This window comes from Lissotriton vulgaris, chromosome 3_1 (assembly GCF_964263255.1).
Source record: "Lissotriton vulgaris chromosome 3_1, aLisVul1.2, whole genome shotgun sequence".
Classification (NCBI taxonomy): Eukaryota; Metazoa; Chordata; class Amphibia; order Caudata; family Salamandridae; genus Lissotriton; species Lissotriton vulgaris.
In genome coordinates this window covers 437645057-437668427 of record NC_141689.1, presented here as the reverse complement: position 1 = coordinate 437668427, position 23371 = coordinate 437645057, and positions in this window count along the sequence as shown.

Genomic DNA, 23371 nt, shown 5'->3' with positions numbered 1-23371 from the left:
GAACACGGTTCCTGCTATGCCAGCATTGGTAAGGCGATGTAAAAGGATAGCTTGGGATACCGTGCCGAATGCCGCAGAGAGATCTAAAAGGATCAGGACAGCCAATTTGCCCTGATCCAAAGCAGCACGTATGGTTTCGGTAGATGATAGGAGCGCCGATTTAGTAGAATGGTAAGTCCTGAAACCTGCTTGACATGGATGGAGAATGTCATTGTTTTCAAGGAATGCCATCAGTTGTTTGTTGGCATAAGTTTCCGTGATTTTGCAGATGGCAGGGAGAAGAGAGATGGGGTGTAGATTGGATAAGATGGTAGGGTCCTGTAATGTCTTTTTCTGTAAAGGTTTCACTGTCGCTACCTTCCACTGGGCAGGGATCTCTCCTGATTGTAAAGAGGAGTTGATGATAGCATTGATATAGGGATTAACCTCCTGTATAATAGACTAGCGGCCCGTCCCGACGTTGTCCGGGTAAAAAAAGGCTAGGCAGCAATGGTTTTAGTATCATTGTACATTCGTCCCACATGATAAGAGACACATTTTGAAGCAGTGTGCCCAAAGGTCCGTTCTTCCGAATAGAGCATATTGAATCCCATTCAAGGGAAACTGTTAGAGGCAGTTCAAAGGTAGAATGTGCTGTTTTCCCAGCTGTTAGCAAAGTGGCAGCTATTCCAGATGAAGCAACAGCTAGAGCCAAATTCCTAGAAGATTGAACTTTGGCAAGTATGAGGTTGATTAGGCAAGTTTTTCCTGTGCCACCGGGGGCGTCTATGAACAATAATTTGCCTTGCCTCTTTTCAACACTATCAGCTATGGTGTTGTAGACGAGTTGTTGATCGAGAACTAAGTTAGGCAAGTGTTGAGCAAGGTAGTTATTTAGCTCTGGAATATTGTGTGCAGTAGCGATATTGTGGTATCCAGTTAGGTTAGTTCAGACCGCTGGCGGCAGGCTGAAATCTTGTAAGGACTTCTCGCTTAATAGATACAGTGAGTCTTCAATTTCTATAAGTCCTTGATTTATGATTTCATTGTTGATAGCAAGCCGTGCCGACCGTGTCCGGGTATGAATTGCTGCCGGCCAGTAGTATATTGTTTTGTAGGATTTCGTTTTGATAGCATTTCTTATCTGTGACAGGCCTGTGAAACGCTCCGATTCACCGTGCACTGCTGATGCACTTAAGAGTGCGCGTTCAGTAGTGTGTGAACTCGAGTTTCCCTACTTTATATTTCTTTGCAATATTATATAGCGCAAACTCGACAACATGGCATGAGCACAATTTACATTACAGAAGAACACATTCATTTGTGGTAGGCACGGGGAGACAAAGCGATTTGCCTGGAATCACAGGATGTTGAGCTGATGCCGAGATTCGAACGTAGCTCCCCAGCTCTAAAGTTCGCAATTCTAGAACTTGTAGCGGGAGGTGTGTCTAAAAGTGTATGTTGGTGCTGGCCATCAATGAGAGAGACCTGTGCATTTTTCAAATGGGTGGTGAAAAAATATGAGTATGTTGCTGGAGATGTGGGCTGCCGTGCCACCAATGTACTTACCTGGGGAGGGTAAATACCGATTATATAGTTTTGGGTTATGGGGTACAGGGGTAGTTTTAGGGTTTAGGGATAGGTATGGGTTTTGGGGTACAGGGGTATTTTTAGGGTTCAGGGCTAGGTTTGGGTTTTGGGGTATAGGGGTATTTTTAGGGTTCAGGGGTAGGTTTGGGTTTTGGGGTACAGGGGTATTTTAAGGGTTCAGGGCTAGGTTTGGGTTTTGGGGTACAGTGGCATTTTTAGGGTTCAGGGCTAGGTTTGGGTTTTGGGGTACAGGGGTATTTTAAGGGCTCAGATATAGTTTTGGGTTTTGGGATATAGGGGCATTTTTAGGGTTCAGGGGTAGGTTTGGGTTTTGGGGTACAGGGGTATTTTAAGGGTTCAGGGCTAAGTTTTGGTTTTGGGGTACAGGGGTATTTTTAGGGTTCAGGGTTAGGTTTGGGTTTGGGGTACAGATGTATTTTAGGGTTCAGGGGTAGGTTTGGGTTTTGGGGTACAGGGGTATTTTTGGGGTTCAGGGCTAGGTTTGGGTTTTGGGGTACAGGGGTATTTTTAGGGTTCAGGGGTAGGTTTGGGTTTTGGGGTACAGGGGTATTTTAAGGGTTCAGGGCTAGGTTTGTGTTTTGGGGTACAGGGGTATTTTAGGGTTCAGGGGTATGTTTGGGTTTTGGGGTACAGTGGTATTTTTAGGGTTCAGGGCTAGGTTTGGGTTTTGGGGTACAGGGGTATTTTAAGGGTTCAGATATAGTTTTGGGTTTTGGGGTATAGGGGTGTTTTTAGGGTTCAGGGGTTGGTTTGGGTTTTGGGGTACAGGTGTATTTTAAAGGTTCAGGGCTAGGTTTGGGTTTTGGGGTACAGGGGTATTTTTAGGGTTCAGGGCTAGGTTTGGGTTTTGGGTACAGAGGTATTTTAGGGTTCAGGGGAAGGTTTGGGTTTTCGGGTACAGGGGTATTTTTGGGGTTCAGTGCTAGGTTTGGGTTTTGGGGTACAGGGGTATTTTTAGCGTTCAGGGGTAGGTTTGGGTTTTGGGGTACAGGGGTATTTCAAGGGTTCAGGGCTAGGTTTGTGTTTTGGGGTACAGGGGTATTTTAGGGTTCAGGGGTAGGTTTGGGTTTTGGGGTACAGTGGTATTTTTAGGGTTCAGGGGTAGGTTTGGATTTTGAGGTACAGGGGTATTTATAGGGTTCAGGGCTAGATTTGGGTTTTGGGGTATAGGGGTATTTTTAACGTTTAGGGATAGGTTTGGGTTTTGGGGTACAGGGTATATTTATAGGGTTAAGATGGGTTAGTGTTTAAGGGTGTTGGGGTATTTTAAGGAGTAAGGGTGGGTTATGATCATGGGGTGCAGGGGTATTTAAAGGGCGCAGGGTGGGTTTAGCACACAATATGAGACATGGCATGAAGGGTGGAACGTACCACACGCCCCCAGTGTTTGTCACGCCTCCAGCACACGCCCACAGCACAACGCAGACACGCCCACAAGGGACTACTTTGCTGGCACGGTTCTTTTACCTTTTAAAAGTATATGGTGGGCGTCTGTATAGCCTATGTCCTTCTGCTGCAACTGCCCTTTCCAACGCTGTATTGGGTGTTGTGATTGGTGCTGTGGTTCCTGAGATTACCCGCCTCAAAGGTTTGGGCTCTCTCTTTATATTATTAGTATGGATTTAAGAAAAGTAGGGGGGCAGGGGTCGGAAGGGGAGCCTGATTTAAGTGCGGAGAATCCCTGTAATGAATCTTCAAGACTAATATAATTGAATTTTTCCCATCTGGGAAGTTGAGAGTTAGACACCGTCTCAATATCAGGTTCTACTATTAGAGGATGAGGAAAATCCTTAATGAGCGTGTCAATTTTTTGTGTGAAATAGTTGGCTATGCTGTCACACAAGGTTTGGGACGGAGGAATGTCATGGGTTGCTATTTTAGGTTTCGTAAAGGTGTTAACGATTTTAAAAATTTCTTTTTGTTTATTATTGGCTGCTTCAATTTGAGAAGTGAAAAAATGGTTTTCGCAACTTTAATGGAGATGTGATACGATTTCCTAGCTGTTTTATAGATGGTTTTTTGAGTCAATATCATAGTTTCGTCTCCATTTACGTTCTAACTTTTTGACTAAAGCCAATTGATCTTTTAAGGTATCTAAGAACCAAGGAGCAGAATTTTTACGTTTTACTGAGGGAAGTTTTGTTTTTTGTTTTTTTATTTTATATATATATATATATATATATATATATATATATATATATATATATATATATATTACCTACTGGCGGTCGCCAGTAGGTATATATAGTTAGGATTTTTTCTCTATGGAACTTTTGAAAATTCTATGTCTAATAACTTTGGCGTTTGTGGAAGGAATCGGCTGAAACTTTCAGGAAAATGGCACATTTTGTTTCTGAGCAGCCCCTGAAAATTTGGGGGTGTTTCGTAAAGGGGGGGCCGAGAAAAAAGGGGGGTCCCAAAACGCGTTTTTCCCATTCATTTTTCCATAGGGCGGTTGGCCTCACTTTTAGCTCGAACGGCTGAATGGATTTACACGAAACTTGGCAAAATTGTAGGGACTGTTAGCCCGATGTGCTTTTGCTGGGTCTCAATATATGTGCTCCAGTGGATTTCGGGAAATTAACGTTTAAAAAAACAGATATATCTGTGACAGCGTCCCGGGTAGCGCTCCAGATCGCGTACTTTACGCGTAACGGAGCTTTGCAAAGCGAAACTGATTGGCTCTCCGGTGTCTGTCAACATTCTAAACAGTCTGGTGCGGCCGCCATCTTGTCTCTCGGTAGGATCGAGAGACAAGAGGAGGAGAAAAACGAAGGGGGAATTTAATGAAAGGGGGCAAGGTAGACCCCTCTTGACCCCCTAGGAATGATGTTGGGGTTATTAAAGGGTCCCGTGGGGCAAATAAAAAAAAAATATTTTTCGCGGTAGAAGCGCTTCTCGGTTCGCGAACCGGGTCGCAAACTGGTAGCGAAACGTGAATTCGCCATTTTGTGTTTCGATTTAATTAAATTACTAGATGGTGGAAAAGCAATGTGAGTATTGGGTATAAGGGGGTATGGGAGACGTATCCTGACCCCCTATGTTTTCTGAGGGTGGTTGAGGAGGCTCATATATGTTGATGCTTGTCTTCCAGCGGTTGCGCGTGAGCGTATTTTTTTTTTTTTTGCCGCTTGACTTCTGTTAACGTTCGATTCGAAGGAAATTAGGAAGTGTTGATCGCCATTTTGACACTGCGAGTAAATATATTGTTAAAAATAATTGTTATAAATTAATCCGTATTGATAAACATTGTCTGCGCCAGCTTGCTTTTTTTCCAATGCCACACTTTTGTCTTGCACGGCAGCCATTTTAGATGCCTTGACCAGACCCACTCTCTGCACGCCGCCGATCCTCAGCATGGCTCCCCACCCTCGCAAGCATCTCCCCCACGCACTGGTCACCCCTGCTCTCTCTCTCATGCATGGGCCATAAACTTCCCCCATCTGCGCTGCTCTTCCCTGAGTATCACACCCTGTGCCCGCCCGACACCTCCCTTTCACCCTATTCACTACCGCACCCTCTGACACTCCTCTTCCTCTGTGTCTGATTGTCCAGGCCGGTCCCAGGCTATCACCTAGCCCTGCGGATGCAGTTTATGGCCCCAACTGTAAAGAATCACCCCTGTTCAAAGGAGTTACAGTAGATCAAGGTCGCCACCTCATGAGATCCGTCACACCACACGCGTTCCTACTATCTGATAACGATCCTGTATTGTGATTGGGGAGGGGATTCTCACTGTAAGGGTGTGTGGGACCGAGCCTGAAGCGGAAGATTCCAGGGATGCCTTTTTGTACATCAAAGTCTTCACAATTATGTGTCACATTAAAAATATATAGCACTCCAACAAAGTAGTAGGATTATAACACTTTAATAACTTATAAATATATACAACGCTCCAACAAAGTAAACACGTTAAAAAAAACCTTTTTAAACAACTATTTATATGACATTGCTTTAACAGGAATAGACAAAGAAATGACACAGTGATGTAAAAGTTTCTGAAAGAAATGCCAAGAACGTCCCATGTGAAAGTGAATTTTATCTGGCAATTTTTTTCTTTTCCTTCTCATGAAAAGAAAGTTAATGCCAGGTTCGTTACCTGCCTCATCTGCAAAAAAAAAACTCTCGAGAGGGACCGGAAAAAAATATAGCTATGGTAATCATACCATGCATCGGCACATGGAGAGGTGGCACCCTCCTAATTATTCTAAAGCACAACTTCGAGATTTGGTGGATAATCCCCGACCGGCAAAAACATCCATCAATGAATTAGCAATAAGTGAGTCAGAGGCAAGGGAAACGGTCCCAAATCTGCAAAAGAACTTTGGGCAGATGAGATTGACTTGTGTAGCATGTGGAAAATTAATTTAATGCGGAGAGATGAGTATTACTTTAATAAATAGATCATATGAAAATCATCAATGTCCAAAACGTCCTAGAAAGTAATTTTTGTCATTTTTGAGGAAGAGAGATAACCTACAGTGGTACGGGGTCGTTTTCGTTCGAACTAGGGGGGCCAGGTGACATTCCTTCGGGGTGGCTTAGGGGCATTTAAAACAACTTCCCTGATACAGGTAGCATATAAAGTAGAGGCTAAATACCAGGATCTTTATCGATTGCTTTATGCTGTACAAAAATGAAAAACACATACAACAAACCTGGACCATTCATATTTTCAATGTTTCTGCGTACTATACTTTTTAACCCTTAACTAATTGAGCTGCTTCATTTCATCTGCTTTTTAAAAAAAAAAAAAAAAAATCGGAAACAGTGGCCATTTCTTCGAAACTTACCAATCTACGCGTTACAACTACGTTTGCTTTTTCAAAAACCTTTAATAAAAATGTTGGTGCCCAAATACGGGCCTACAACCCCGTGGGCCGGCCACGGAGCAGGCTGGAACTGTAAATGGGGGGGAGGGGGGGGGGTTATTTATTTGTGGAAAACATAACAGAGTCAGTGGTCGTTGATTTCATAGTAAAAAGTGCGACAAGTGCAACAAAATCATATCGATAATTCATTGTGAGCAAGTACCATTAGTGTCGACAATTCCAACCTTCAATAATAAATACAGTAATCAATGATGCATTAGAACTTAATATCAATTCATTGTCCGAACGTGTAATCAGTCTTATCCCAAATCAATTCATGTGCTAAAAACTGCATACATATCTCATGATATCAAGGCTGAGCAATCGGGGCACAACAAGGAGTTGAGAGTTTCATTTGTATCGGCGCCATTTTGGGTGAGGTCAGGAAGGTCCAAGTATAGTCAAAATGTCTCCACCAACTCATGGTTGGACCGGGACCTCTTTCGGCAGTCCAAAAGTTTTCGTTGAAGGGTAGCACACACAGGACTGTGCGTCTGGAAAAATCGATGGACGGCACATGAAGTGCAAGGAGCATTGAGTTAAAAAGATGTGGGCCTTTTGTGGGTCCCCGCTGAATCTCTCTGGAGGAGCTAAAGGGATTACTGGGGATAGGGAGTGTACCACATGTGTTGCTACTCTAGAAGTGGAACCCAATGTTTCTTCTTCTGACTCTGGAAATCTCAAACTGGATGTTGGATTTAAACTAGTACTTTTCACTGCCAATTCAACTGTTTCTCTTCTGGCATCTCAACCCACGGTTTTCCACCCTGACTGCTGCTAATTCTTTTTGCATTAAGAGCAGGGCCTCAGCTATACCTTGCAATTCTAAAGGTTCCGCCATTCTGTTCGGGCGCAAGTCAGCACGTGGGCATAGCCACCTTCAGATTTGCGCAGGCACAGAGATGCCTTTTCCCAAAACCACCCTTCCGGGAATCACCAGTGCACCACTAGGAAACCAGTGCCCTGAATGTCTCCCACGAGGGGGTAGGGGGATTGGATAAAATAACAAAGAGAAAGAGAATGCCAATGGTTATCTGCTTCTGCTCCAATCTTCCTTCTGCTAGTCTTGCTTCAGTTGGAACGTTCAGTGAGCTAAATAAATACAGCGTGCATTATTTCTATTCACCTATAATATCTCTCACTTAGACTTCTTTAGTATGAACAGCTATAAATACCCACCGTATATCCTTCAGCTTAAGCCCCTCTCCTCTGTTACTGTCTGTATATTTGTTTTCTTGTTCTGACTTCTTTCTGTCACAAAATTGCCATACCATATTAGCAATTGAACTACATTCCTCTAACTTCTTTATTTTCTGTACTTATTTCCTACTAACCATGTGTAATTCTTTTCACTAATCTTTAAACTGAATTAACCTTGTATGTATTCTCTTTTCCTTTTAGGGTGCAGTTACAGAAGCAAGACCTTCTCAGGTGAGTTAAATATGTTTTGATATAATGACCCAAATTGATATAATTGTCACTTAGGTTAATTCTGATTGCTGTTTAGCCTCTAGGTTTTTGTCTTATCTCTTCTTTCGCTGCTCTTCGTTTCTTCTCTCAGGAAACTCCTCACATGAATGCAAATGACGAGGCAGTCGGTCAGCGTCAATTATCCACTTTGGTATTGCTTTGTTTGCCCTAAGTTGGCAGGGTATGCACAGACATGGGTCCCTTTCTCACTTTGCCACTGGATTCAAGATATCCTGGCTGATGACGGCTGATTAGCCAGAAACCGGTCCCAGGATGCTTGTTACCGGTCCAGGAAAGACATGGCTTGGCAGTTCGGGCTGGACTGTTACCATGAGGCACAGGGTCATACTGATTTGCATATGGCCATGTCTGAACTGGGGTTGTGGAGTGACCTAAAGAATGACGATGATGGATTAAACCCAGATCAGATGACTGGGGGTGAGTGCTTGCATTGTTCAACACTCCGTCCATCATCCCCTTTGGTATTGCTTTGTTCACCCTAAGTTGGCAGGGTATGCCCAGATGTGGGTCTCTTGCTCACTTTGCCACTGGATTCAAGATATCCTGGCTGATGACGGCTGATTAGCCAGAAACCAGTCACAGGATGCTTGTTTCCGGTCCAGGAAAGACATGGCTTGGCAGTTTGGGTTGGACTGTTCCCATGAGGCACAGGGTCAGACTGATTTGCATATCGCCATGTTGGAACTGGGGTGGCAGAGTGAGCTAAAGAATTATGATGGATTAAACTCAGATCAGTTGACTGGGGGTGAGTACTTGCATTGTTCAACACTCCATCAATAATCCACTTTGGTATTGCTTTGTTTGCCCTAAGTTGGCAGGGTATGCACAGACGTGGGTCCCTTTCTCACTTTGCCACTGGATTCAAGATAACCTGGCTGATGACGGCTGATTAGCCAGAAACCGGTCCCAGGATGCAAGTTTACGGTCCAGGGAACACATGGCTTGGCAGTTTGGGCTGGACTGTTCCCATCCGGCACAGGGTCAGACTGATTTGTATATGGCCATGTCTGAACTGGGGTTGGCAGAGTTAGCTAAAGAATGATGATGGATTAAACACAGATCAGTTGACTGGGGATGAATGCTTGCATTGTTCAACACTCCGTCCATCATCCCCTTTGGTATTGCTTTGTTCGCCCTAAGTTGGCAGGGTATCCCCAGATGTGGGTCTCTTGCTCACTTTGCCACTGGATTCAAGCTAGCCTGACTGATGACGGCTGATTAGCTAGAAACCGGTCCTAGGATGCTTGTTTCTGGTCCAGGGAAAACATGGCTCTGCAGTTCGGGCTGGACTGTTCCCATGAGGGACAAGGTCCAACTGAATTGCATATGGCCATGTCTGAACTGGGGTGGCGGAGTGAGCTAATGAGGGTTATGAACCCAAAACTGGTCACAGGATGCTTGTTTCCGGTCCGGGGAAGACATGGCTTTGCAGTTCGGTGCTGGACTGTTCCCATGAGGCACAGGGTCAGACTGATATGCATATGGCCTTGTCTGTACTGGGGTGGCAGAGTGAGCTAATGAATGATGAAGGATTAAACCCAGATCAGTTGACTGGGGGTGAGTGATTGCATTGTTCAACACTCTGTACATCATCCCCTTTGATATTCCTTTTTTCCTAATGTGCCTAGTTGTGGATTTTGGACTCTAGCTCTGCCGGAAACCTAAGGAAACCTAGCAAACCTATACATTTGTAAACACTAGACAGCCAGGGAAATCTGGGATGGGGCGACATGTGTTGCTCTCACCAGGTTCTGTTACCCGGAATTCCTTGGAGACTCTTTGTGGGTCCACACATTTTCATGCCCCCTGCATTCTCAAAAGTCTTCCGATAAAAATGGTACCTCACTTGTGTGGATGGGCCAAGTGTGCGCTGCAGGGAAGGACCCAAAACGTATTGTGGAGACATCAAAATTACTTATCACTAAATGACATGGTTTTGGAAAGGTGCGAACCTGGGTTTATGGCCGCGCTCTGCTGCCATCTAGGGAAACCTACCAAACCCTGACATCTTTCAAAATTAGACACCTGAAGGAGTTCAGTGAGGTATGTCTTGTGTAGACCCCCCAATGATTTCCTACCCAGAATCCGCTGCAAACCTCAAATTTAGCTGAAACAATCAATTTTTTCTGAAATTTCCGTGTGGGAAAGTTGTAGGTTCACCGGGGTCACATAAATTTCCTACCACCCAGCGTTCCCCCGGTCTCCTGATAAAAATGGTACCACCTAGTGTAGGTGGGCCAAGTACCCACAACAGGAAAGGGCCCAATAAGTATTGTAGAGACATCAAAATTACCTGTCATAAAACAACCTGGTTTTGCAAGGGGGGTCAACTGGGTTTTTGGCCCCAGGGCTCAGCGGCCATCTTGGAAAACATACCAAACCCACATATTTCTGAAAAACTAGACACCCTGGGGAGTTCAGTGAAGTATGTCTTGCGTGGATCTCTCAATGTTTTCCTAGCCAGAATCACCTGCAAACCTCAAATTTCGTTGAAAACAATCACTTTTTCCACACATTGTTGTGTCGGATTACCGTGCCGGCTCAAATTTCCTACCACCCAGCGTTCCCCTTGGTCTCCTGAGTAAAATTAAGCTGTCCATTGCAGAATCGCTAAAACCTTATTTTTAAAAAAACGGAATGCTTAGAATTTGCTGTGCTATACCTGTGATGTCTATGTTTTTAGCCCTTCCCAGTCACAGACCCTTGACCCACCCAGGACCCGGGGTGTGTGGATCCCCCAACATTTTCCTACCCAGAATCCCTTGCAAACCTCAAATTTAGCTTAAAAAATCAAATTGTCATCCAACATATTTTAACTTATTGTGTGCCCCTGCAGTTTTGGCTATGTTGGCGAAACAGGACGTGAATGCAGGTCTAGAATAGGAGAACGTAAGTCCAACATACATACAAATAAGTACAGCACCCCACTGGTCCTGCACTGGAAGGACCAAAACCGCTCAGATTAAGACTTGAGATGGACTATTATAGAAAAAAACAGTACCCTAAGATGGTAAGGACACAGTCGCCATCCACAAGAAATGGGAGGTCTTTTGGATCTTTACTCTTAATAACCAAAAGAAGGGTCTCAATGAACAGACCCCGTGGGAGAATGCGATTTAGATTTTCATCCCTGCCTCTGTTTCCTTATGGCCATTTTTTCAGATCCATTCAATTTTGCCCTGAGGGCAGCTAATTCCATGCGCCCCCAGACCCCTGGCAAGGTCCATATTTAGGCAGTTTTTTCTTCTGTTCTGTCCATATTCTTGGGGCATAATCTTGTTGCACCTTTCTCCTCATCTTCCTTTGGCCCAGCATTCAGACAGTGTTCCTGATGTTTGGCCATTGGTCCCTATTACCTGTATTCTCCTGATGAGACTGTGTGATCTGTCCGCAGGTGCTTTTGTTTGCCTATTGCCTTTCTTCGGCGGTTACTCCTTCCCAATATAGTTGCCATATTTTCCAACTGGTGGATCAATTTCTAATTCTTTCTCTAGTATTTTTTCTTCCTTCGGGTTAAGGGGCCCTTTAAGGCAGACGACTCCAGTCCACCATTCTTTTTCCGGTGAGTGTACCTTGTGGAGTCCTGTACGTCAGCCGATCAGGATATCCATGATATCAGGCAAGATTTTGTGGGAGACTTACGGTCTATTCACATGCGACTTAAATTATATTCTTTTATGCCTTATCAGCATATGACAGTTTTTTTGCCCGTTATCTTTTCGTTACTCTTTTCCTGCTCTTTAAGGCAAGCACTTTATCTGTTGATGCTAGTCCCCTCGTCACTTACCCCACTGCGGCCCATGTATTTGGAAGCTTTATGGCTACGGGCCATGACCCCGTATTTTTCAGACCCACCCTCTCTATCTTTTTAGTTTGTAACATATCGGCTGTCTCTTTTCCTCTTCTCTCTATTATTGTGGGATGTTGCCCCCCCTGCCTTGGTTTACCCTCCTTGTTATCCTCTTATTCTCCTGTGGGCCACTTATTGTTACCCTTGTCAAGCCACAGTACGGGAACGTTAGCAGGACCGCCTGTGTTGGGTCTTGTATGGTACCCCGATTTAGTCTTTCCCTTCGTTTTTTGCTAATACCCATGTTGGCCTTATTCTTAGTTTATTCTTTTTATATACCTTTTTTTATACATAGATTTGAATTCATTTCTCAAGTCTGTTCTGTTTCTTTTTAGATGTATCCTTTCCTGCAACTCTTCACGCCTCTAAATGGATGGTTGTTCCATTTACGTTGTATACCTGCTACCCGACACTCACCCTGAGAGACTAGGACTACTACATTCTTTTCGTGGTATGAGCCTTGCCTCTACTGTCTTGCTTCAGAGACATCCTGATTCTCTTTTCCCTCTCCCCGGTATTGCTCTAGCTGGCATTCATCATCTCTTACTCAGCATCCTATCTTTTAACTAGGTTGAAATCTCCATTTCTGCATTTTCATCATCTTTCTAGCCTTCATGGATTGAGCCTGTGAGTGACCTACTTAGCCCATGTCTGGGACCCTCCTTTGAATCATCGGTACGGTCTGACATCCATGTATCTGATACCAGCATGCTTGTTATTCACATGCTTTATTATTCTACATGTTTTCTATTCACCACTCTATTCTATATGGGATCTTTATTGACACACCAATAGATTCTTTCTCTTATTCTGGGGCGTCATGAATGTTTTTTATTCACACATCACTCGGTGTATGATTGATAGAATCAGGCTTAAAGGGTTTTGTATCTGAGCATGTGGCATGACCTTGTTTCCCTTTCCCATTATAATTTTTATGAGGGTTTATACCCCCAGTTTTCGAGCTCTAGTGTGCACGTTTACTTAAAGACACTGCATTACAGTTGTTAGATTTATTTATTTTCCTACCCTATCACCTGCAAACCTTAAATTAAGTTGAAAAAATCAATTTTTCTACAAATTTTTGTGTGGGATCACCGTGCCGGCACAAATGTCCTACCACCCAGTGTTCCTCCTGGTCTACCGAGTAAAATGATATCTCACTTGTATGGGTGGGACAAAGGGCCTGTGACTGGGAAGGGCCAAAAACATAGGGATTAATGGTATAGCACAGCAAATTCTAAGCACTATATATTTTTTAAAAAATTAGTTTTTAGCCAATTCTTCACTGGACAGCCACACAAGTGAGACATCATTTTACTCAGGAGACCAAGGGGAATGCTGGGTGGTAGGACATTTGTGCTGGCAAGGTGATCCCACACAAAAATGATTTTTCTACTAAATTTGAGGTTTGCAGTGGATTCCTGGTAGGAAAACATTCGGGGATCCATGCAAGACATACCTCACTGAACCCCAAGGTGTCTATTTTTCAGAAATGTGTGGGTTTGGTAGGTTTCCCTAAATGGCAGCTGAGGCCGGGGCCAAAAACCCAGGTGACCCCCCTTGCAAAATCAGGTTGTTTTGTGATAGGTAGTTTTGATGTCTCCACAATAGATATGGGGTCCTTTACTGTCGTGGGTACTTGGTTCACCTACACGAGGAGGTACCATTTTTATAGGGAAACCTGGGGAATGCTGGGTGGTAGGAAATTTGTGTCAGCCCAGTGATCCCATAACTTTCCCACACAAAACTGTGAAATTTTTGTTGATTTGTTTCAGCTAAATTTGTGGTTTGCAGAGGATTCTGGGTTGCAAACCATTGGGGGATCCACCCAACCCATACCTCCCTGGACTCCCCATAGTGTCTAGTTTTCAGAAATGTGTGGGTTTGGTAGTTTTCCCTATTTGCCCTCGAACTTGGGGCCAAAAATCCAGGTGCCTCCCCTTGCAAAACCAGGTCATTTTGTGTTAGGTAATTTTGATGTCTCAACAATACATTTTGGGCCCTTGCCTGTCGCGGTCATTTGGCCCACCCACACGAATGAGGTGCCAATTTTTTATCAGGAGAACTGGAGGAACGCTGGGTGGTAGAAAATTTGTGTCAGCCCGGTGATCCCACAACTTTCCCACACAGAAATTTGAGAACAATGCGATTTTGTTCAGCTAAATTTGAGGTTTTCAAAGAATTTTGGGTAAAAAAAATTGAGAGATCCACACAACCCATACCTCTCTGTACTCCCCAGAGTGTCTAGTTTTCAAAATGTGTGTGTTTGGTAGGATTCCTGTAAAGATGGGTCCACAGGGTTTTAAGATAAAATCCAAAGGTTTATTCAAGTATCTTCATAACACCCCAGCCTGCAGTCACAGCTCCTGTTTCACTAACAGCTTTACTTGAATCATAACATTCTAAACCTCTGTCTTAACATAACATGACATCATGATAGAACTGAGTGATTACGTTCTATATATTACAATGGCTACTGAGCTAGGTACAGCATATTACACATCTTCCTCCCAATATCGAAACTTACAGTTACAAATTAAAGAACAAGGTGAGTAACTTAAAATGAATAAAATGATTAAAAGTATCAACCGAAAACATAATCTTCTAGATATTTAGGTTTCATACGTTGCCTAGTACTTTCATATTTATTGCGATACTTTATCATATAAGGATGATATTAGATCTGGGGGTCTCTAGTTGGCAATGGTATTCACCTTTGTCCAAATAGGGACCCTTACTTCTAAGTCAGGATAAGGAGATTATACTCCTTAATAACCCATGCTCCCCCCCTTGGTAGCTTGGCACGAGCAGACAGGCTTATCTTAGAGGCAGTGTGTTAAGCATTTGTGAATATACACAGTAATACAGTGAAAGCACTGTAGTTGGACACAACACAGGTTTTATAAAAATAAGTATTCTTTATATAGACTTAAACACAAGACCACAAACAAAAAAAATCCACAATACTACACTTAAGATTGCTTTAAAGATGATAAAAGTTACTTAGTTCAAGTTGATGATAGATGCGACAAAGTTCTCAACAAAGTACCTGGATGCGTAACGCAAAGTAAACAAAAGACTCGCAAAAGGGGAGATGCATTGGTTCCGTGATCCGGGGGAAACGATGCGTTGTGCCTCAATGCTTGCGCAGAGTAAGGGAAGTGTCGCTATCCTTACCGGTGCGGAGGTGATGTGTAGATTCTCGGCCTGAGGGCTAGTTGTGGTGCACAAGATGGCGCCTTGATGCGATGCGATGGTCCAGTTGCAATGCAAGAAGATGGCGCCCTTGATGCGATGATGCGACGATCCTGCGATGAGGATGCATAGGCGCCCTGGCAGCTTTGCGACGACTCTGTACTTTGGAGTCGTGACGGCCCTGCGACACGCTTCTCCGGTGATGCGATGATGACTCTCTCGCTGGCGTCATGCTTCTCCGGTGATGCGACAGCAGGTAGCTACGATGAACACACGCTTCCAGGGAGATGCGGCAAAGGCTTGCTTCTCCGGCGATGCGAGGATTTCAGCTGCGGCAGCGACACGCTTCTTCTCGATGCGTCGCGCTTCCAGCCCTCAGCGACATGCAAATGTCTGGAGTTGATAATTCCCAGCAAGGAAATTCAGAGGGGAGCAGGAGATGAAGTCTTTTGTCTTTGAGACTTCAGCAGGAGGCAAGCACAGTTCAAGCACTTGGAGAATATTCTGTAGATGATGAAAGTCCTTAAAAAGTTCCTTCCCCTTTCCTTGGCAATGAAGCAACCACTGCAGGCCAATCCAGCCAACAGCACACTGGCAGAGGGGCAGTCAAACTCCTGCAGCTTCCTTGGTTCTTCTCCTTGGCAAAAGGTTTCTTGTTCCAGAAGTGATCTAATTTCTTGGTATCAGGGTCCCAATATTTATACCCCCAAATCCTTTGTTCTCTGAAGGCAGAGACGCCTCTGCCTAGTCCAAACCAGTTCCTGAGCACTTTGTTTACATGACTCTCATGAGGTGCAGCCAGCACAGGGGAAGGAAGGTACAGCCCTGGAGCACTTTGTTGACAAGATCCCTTCTCTCCTTTCACAGTGCAGGGCAGAGAAATCAGACAAGCCACCGGAGGTGGAGCCAGCATTGTAGCGGGAAGGCCCAGCCCTATTCAGGTCCCAGGTGCAACTCCTTCCTCCCATCTAGATGCAGATCTCTTTATTCACCACTGGCCTGCTTAGCCTGTCTCCTGGAATCCCCCAGCCCTGTCACTCACAAAGCCAGACAAGGAATACACAACCTAGCAGAGGCAGGCCTGTACAGTTAGGCAAGAAAATACCTACTTTCTAAAAGTGGAAAGTGGTATTTTCAAACACAGAATATTAAAACCAACTTTACTAAAAGATGCATTTTATTATTCTGAGTTCAGGCATACTAAATTCGAATTTCTACCATGTTCCCTGAGTCAGTTAGAATGTAATAATCTGACTGCCCATTCTAGCCTATGGAGCACAGGTAGCCTTGCAATAGTGAAAACGGAAATGGCTGAAATTCACTATTAGGACATGCTACACACACCAGAGAATGTCCTACCTTATACTTACAATGCACTCTGCCCTTGGGCCTACCATCGGGGTGTCTAATATGAAGCAAAGGGAAGGTTTAGGGTCTGGCAAGTGGGTGCACCTGCCAAGTCGACATGGCAGTACTAGACTGCACACAGGCCTTGCAATGGCAGGCCTGAGACACACTTTACAAGCTGCTTCTGTGGGTGGCACTGATAGAGCGCACAGGTTACCCGGGTCACAAATTTACCAATTTTCCCCACGCACTGGGCCCTGACGTGAGTACGAGGACTGAGTTTGCGTGAACCGGGTGATTCCTTAGCACGCTACTATGAGTAATTTGGGGGGTGACTTCACACCACTGCTGACCATGTACCTGACTTACCACAGGCACATTACTCCTGACGGATCAGGAGCTAGCAGGGAATAGGAGACAGGGTTCCTAGAAGAATATACACTTTATAAACCAAAATACATTTATCCACTCTATATACTGTAAAAATGACCACAGACACCTGATGAGTTTTTTTAAGTTTATCAAAAGATTTCAGAATGAATATGCCAAAATGACAAGCTAAATACAAAATAACACATCTATCAGTAGAACCAAAGCCACAATATAACTATGGATTAGGGCAAGGATCATTAGAGTAAGTGAGAACACTGAAAGGTAATAGGTTTTCCCCGCAAACTTTAAACTAGGGCAAGGGAAGCCGGACCTAAAACAAGTACTTATCTAGACTAGTTATTCTATTCTTACTGAGTTTCACTACAATCATACTAAGGGAAAGGGGAAAAATGGAACATACTACTATAATATGACCATTCAGTGACGTCCTACGGGTAGGGAAAAAGTGGAACAGTTCTAATAAACAATGGCATATACGTTGCTTTCAAAGGCAATAAGGCAATATCACAGGCAAGAGTGCTTTATTAAGAAAAGAAGAGAAAGTGAGAGAAAGACGCAAACCCACAGAGTAATATTTACCTAATTTAGGAATGAGGACTAACCCTGGCCACGGGTCAGTTTGGAAAGACGGGGACAAGGACCCTCAAGAAAGGAATACCAGAATGCGAGCAGGTACAGCTCACGGACAGTCAGGACAGGATACCCCTCAGGTTTTGGGTCAGGACTGGGCTCACCAAGGTACGACCAGCACCCACAGCTTCAGAAGCAACGCCTGCGTTACCCCTCTCTGCAAGTAATCCACCAGTAACCCCGATTGGGTTTTCGAATTTCCCCAGCAAAGTGCTTCGCCAGCACTTAGGACTATTTCTACCCCTAGGAGTTTGTGGAAAGTATGGACAGAGTGCTCCGCAGCACTCTAGATTGAGCACCTATAGAGTTCGTAGGATCAGTGACAGGTCTGCTACTCGGACAAGTCGGACAATTTCCCTAAGCTACACCAGGACAATTATACGGTTTGGGGACCCTTAGACCACCCACTAATGTTGCAAGTGACAGTTTCCCACATTATGATTGGTCAGGAGAGGTGACTTGGTCATTGTCGCCTCCTAGAATTCAGTGTTCCCATCATTAATAATAATTTTTGCATACCCGCCCCTTGGGTTCACGTTCCCAGGCATAAGAATACAGCAAGACAATACAGTACATAGCATATAGCAACAGTGTTGCGTCGCTCAAGGTAGGATTCTGTCTCCTGGAGAGGTTTCCCAGGCGCATTGGGCTTCAGGAGCCAGCTGGCTTATTTTAGCTTCTGCGCAGTGAGGTTTCTCCCAGGTCACATGACAGGTTTCAGAGGAGCTTCATCATGGCGTAGCTCATGTGTGCCCCAGCCCCCAGAGATGCGGTACATGAAAAGTAAGCGAGAACAAATTAGAATCATACATAAAAATGATCACACTGTATACCGTGATAGATTTTAACACACCCCTTATTTTATAACATCTATAGTATTAAAGTTTAGTGCGAAAAGACAGATAGGCGAAAGCAGCGGTAGCAAGCAGAGAGCGTGGTGAGAGACAAGCGGCCATCTTTGCATCAGTGCGCATGAGCAATACAATCCCTCCAAAATGCGAGTGCGTCACATCACATGGGTATGACCGACGCATGCGCAGACTGGATTTCTGCGAAGCAGCCATTTCCTTAGTGCAAGCATTGTGAGGATGAAAAGACACACAGGCAAGCCTCTCGGGGACACCCGCGTGTTGGGGAAAATGCTAAATAAATGACGGACAGTTGGATTAATATGATTATACGTTAGGCGAGGTTCATGAGTGCGAGCAAGTCGCTTTACGTGCGAATCCTTGCTCCATCAATCCCCTCTTTGATGATATTTACTATCATCACTACAAAGGAAACAGATGCCAACTTTCATTCTTCCATATCATGCATCTCAATCTCGACAAATTTATTATATAGTTTTCTCTCGGCTTCTCTATGAGAGTGGTGATTCTTTACCTTTTTGTAGATTTGATTCCTTAGTTCTTCTAATTCTAACTCATCAATGTTTCTTTTCAACCCTCTCTTATTTACTGTGTACTTCTTTTTAAATTTTTGGCATTTACAGCAGATGAATATGATAAGAATAACCACACCTATTCCGATTATTGGCATCAGTATTTTCCACAGAAGATTTCTACCTAAGTTAGAAAACCAACTACCTATTGAGGAGAGACCTCCAGTCAGTCTCGTCCAGGCACTGTCAACCTCCAATGGTTTGAGCTCTTTTTCCAAATTAGTTATATTTCTTACATATCTTTTAAGTTCGATACTTTTATCAGGTATGTAGGTGCAACAATGTTGCGCCTTCAGCATTCTACAGACTCCGCCTTCTTTTGCCAATAAGGTGTCAAGAGCAAGGCGATTCTGCAAAACCATTGATCTGATCGCAACCATTTCAGTATTGACCAGCAGGAATCCAGCAGCAGTGTCAGTAGATAACCGATCCACTACTGTAGACAATTTGCAGATTCGGTGTATGTTCAGAACTACCCCCATTCCAGGTATCAGTGCACTGAAAATATCACCTATGATTTTTCCTACACTCTCACGTTTACTACGCACTAAGCCATTAGTATCTTCATCATTGCTTCCAGCAGCATTATTCACATGGTATATTTTCGGGAAAACAATGCCAAAGTAGCAGCTTCCATACCAGTGATCCGGCAATTTAAAATAAGCCTTGTTCCCACATATATAATATATTCCGGGAAACACAGGTTCTGACCCATTTTTGAAACCCCAACCTCAAATTACTTTATAGTTATGTTCACACTCGCTGGAACCAATGAATACATTGTTATAATATTCTGTCCTTTCTCTATGGAGACAAAGTTTTCCTTTCCGTTCAAAATCCAGCAACAAAGCAGGATTAGCTTCACCTTGTGAGTTGTTGTCCATGTGCTCGGCCCACCTAGGGACTCTATCCTTTTCATCATTTGCCTTTTTCTGAAACTTTTCCCTCCTTCTGTCTGCCATTTTTATAAACATCTTTTCCTGCTCCTGCAAAGAACAGGTCAGATTTTCTTGTCGTGCTTCATTTAAGTCTATGTCACCTATAGTCAGGAAATATTCTCCCATATAACGGGTTACCTCGCTTTTAACATGTACAAGGTTCAGGTGTCCTCTAATAGGAAGCTCAGAAAATATTACATCAGCATTTGAATAGTAGTACTGCAAGGTGCTTCTATAAAACAAGCTAGCTAATATACTGCAGGAAATTCCGTAGGTCAGGGGTAAGTGGTGATATGTCACACCTTCAGCTACAGACGTGGGTAGCTTCATGCAGACATAATAATCTTCTATTTCCATAGCTTCTACATAATTCACTTACAGGTTAGCGAAAACATTTAAATGCGTCCGGTTTCTCATCTTGTGAAAGTGCAGTTCACCCTCATCTGATGCTTCTAATGTTGGTCGTGTATGTCTCAGACTAACTTTGTTGTCACGTCGTTCTAAGCTTCGTGGTGTTTCTGCAGTCTGTACAACGTCTGTGTCTAATATTTCAGGTTCAGTAGGGGACAAGTTAGAATCTTTACTTATCATAAAAGGTATAAAGACTGTTAACCCTATCCACATCACTATTAGCATAGCTACACTACATAAGCATATTTTACAGCAAGTTTTACAACACCCAAATCTGGACCTTCCAGCTACGTTTGAATCAGACATTTTAGCTTACAGGTGGCTTTTGCAACCCCTCTTTGTTTCTTTACACCAAGGCTTCGCTCTGTGTTGTCTCAAGGAGGGTCTTCGTCCGAACTCCGATCAGTGATGGATTCTTCGTCACTTTTGCCACTGCGATTGGGCTCATCAATTTCTTCCAGCACCAGGTATGTCCATTCGGGGCTCCGATACAGTCTATTCTGTTTCTTCACTCTGTCGCTCTTTCTCAGAGACTTGCCTCGGGCTGCTTTTCTTTCACTTTCAGCCCTCTTACGGTCTTTCAGTTTCTCCTCGACTGTTTTTATTCGGAGTCTTAGCCTTTTGACGTACCTGGGTGTACTTTTGCTTCTGTGACTTTCAGTGGTCGAGGACACTTGGCCTTCCTCGTGCACTCTTTTTATTTTTTCTTTGTGCTTGACAGAGTCTATTTCCCTTCCTGTCTGACTAGTTCCAGGTCTTTCATCTATTTCTTCTGCCTGGTCCTCAAACTTGCCCTGTTCAGGTTCGCTTTGTAGGCTTTCTTTGCTTTCGGGTGAACTGGATTCCGATTCCTGAACACGTTCGTCTATTTCTATCTGCTCTGGTTCATGCACTTCGTTCCCTTCATTTTCTTCCGCATGAACTTCAACTTTGACCACTATCTGTCCCTTTCCAGACTCCGGACTTTCAGGTGGAGTGTCGACGTCTTGATCTGTCCCTACTTGGCCTATTTCCTGATCAGGTGTGATGTGAGTCTCGTTGACCTGACCTTCGTCCTCTAGTTCTGTCTCACCTGGACTATCCCACTCACTGTCTAGATAGGAATATTTCCTGGTTCGTATTGGATCATGAACCTGGTCGTCGGCAGGGTACCAATCAACGTCTCAACTTGTGCTCGGCAGTTCGATGTCAGCGAGATCCGGACTCTCCTCGGGAGTCTCCTCAGCGGTGCTGCCTTCAGCTTCAGTCGCGTTTTCTCCGGTTACCCGCTTTGTGTGGCTGGCATGGATCCACTTCGGCACACCAGCACACTTTACAGCAGTAGTGGTGACAAGGATCACTTGTCTTGGCTTTCCCCACTTTGGTCCAAGGCAACTCTTCCGGGTATGTTTCTTTAACACCACCCAATCACCTGGTTGTAGCTTATGTGCTGGAGTCTTGGGCCAGTCGTCAGCTGTCTCTCCAATCTGGTGGGAGATAGAACGCACTTGGTCACCCAGTTGCTTGCAGTATTCTAGCACCAAATCATCAGTAATGCTTAGCAGTTTGTGTCCAGGTACCCATGCTTGTCACATCACTCTCCCCATTAGTACCTCATGGGGGCTCAGGCCTGTTTTTCGATTTGGAATACTTCTCAGACTCATCAGCACAAGGGGCAAAGCTTCTGTCCAGTTCATTTTGGTGGAATCACACATCTTCGCCAATCTGGACTTGATCGTGCCATTTATCTGTTCAACCACCCCAGACGCCTCGGGATGGTAGGCACAGTGCAGTCTTTGCTTCATTTTAAAGGCCTTACAGAGCTCTTCTAGGACATCGTTGGCAAAATGCCCACCTTGGTCTGTTTCAATCGTCTCAGGAATTCCATACCGAGGTATCAACTCCCTGAGCAATAATTTGGCTACAGTCAAGGCATCATTTTTCTTTGCTGGGTAAGCCTCCACCCACCGGGAAAACAGGCACACTATAACCAGGACATACCTATATCCCTTGCATCTGGGCATTGTTATAAAGTCCGCCTGCATCCTAACAAAGGGACCTACCGCCTTTCCGATGGTACTTTGCTCTACTACAGTCTTCTTTCCTGCATTGAATTGCTGACACACTAGGCACCTCTGGCAAAACCTTTCCGCTTGGTTCCTGAACTTTGAATTGTAGAACACCTTGTCAAACACACGACACATGGCGTCCCTTCCCATATGTGTTGGTTCATGTATCATCCTGACCATGGGATCTATCAGGCTGTCGGGCAACACAGGCACTCCAGTTGTGTTTACCACCACAACGTCATTTCTTACTTTACATCCATTCTCACTCCATCTACCTTTTTCTGCCCTGTCTGTTGATTGTTGTAAGTCTTTTAATTCATCCCACGTTGACACATTATCAAACAACATCAGTTGGCAGCTGTGTCCACCCCATAACCAATTTGGAGGGACATTTGGTGTCGGGCACAAAACTGTGCGATTTGGTCAGCATATCTGTTCCCGGCTGTCACATCATCATTTCCGGATCTGTGAGCCGCACACTTGACCACAGCCAATTCTTTGGGCAATTGAATAGCTTCCAGTAATTCTTGTACCACCTTACCGTTTCTGATAGGGGTACCTGAGGAAGTCATGAATTCTCTTTGTAACCATAGTTGGCCGAAGTCATGAACAACCCCATAACAGTACTGACTGTCGGTATAAACAGTTATTCTTTTGTTTTTACCCCTCCTACAGGCTCTTGTCAATGCGATGAGCTCTGCTACTTGTGCAGATTTCACCTCGCATAGGTAAGAGGCTTCTATGGTGTTGGTCAATGTGACTACAGCATAGGCAGCACACATACCTCCACTCTCATGTCTTAAACATGAGCCGTCCACAAACATTGTAAGATCCCCATCAAGCAATGCTACTTCTCGGATGTCAGGACGGGGCTTAGTGCTGAATTCTGTCAGATCAATGCAGTTATGTTCCATTTCATCCTCGTCGTCTACATCCAGAGGAACAGGTAATAGAGTTGCTGGGTTTAGGACATTGCACCGAGAAATTGTTACATTCTCAGCACCAATCAAAATTCTCTCATACTTAGTCAGCCGACTAGGTGTGAGATACTGGGTCTTGGTTCTTGTCAGTAGAATTACAACAGAATGTGGAACATATACAGTGACAGGATGTCCCATGACAATATTCTCACTCTGTTCTAGACTGACGCAAGTAGCAGCTACTGC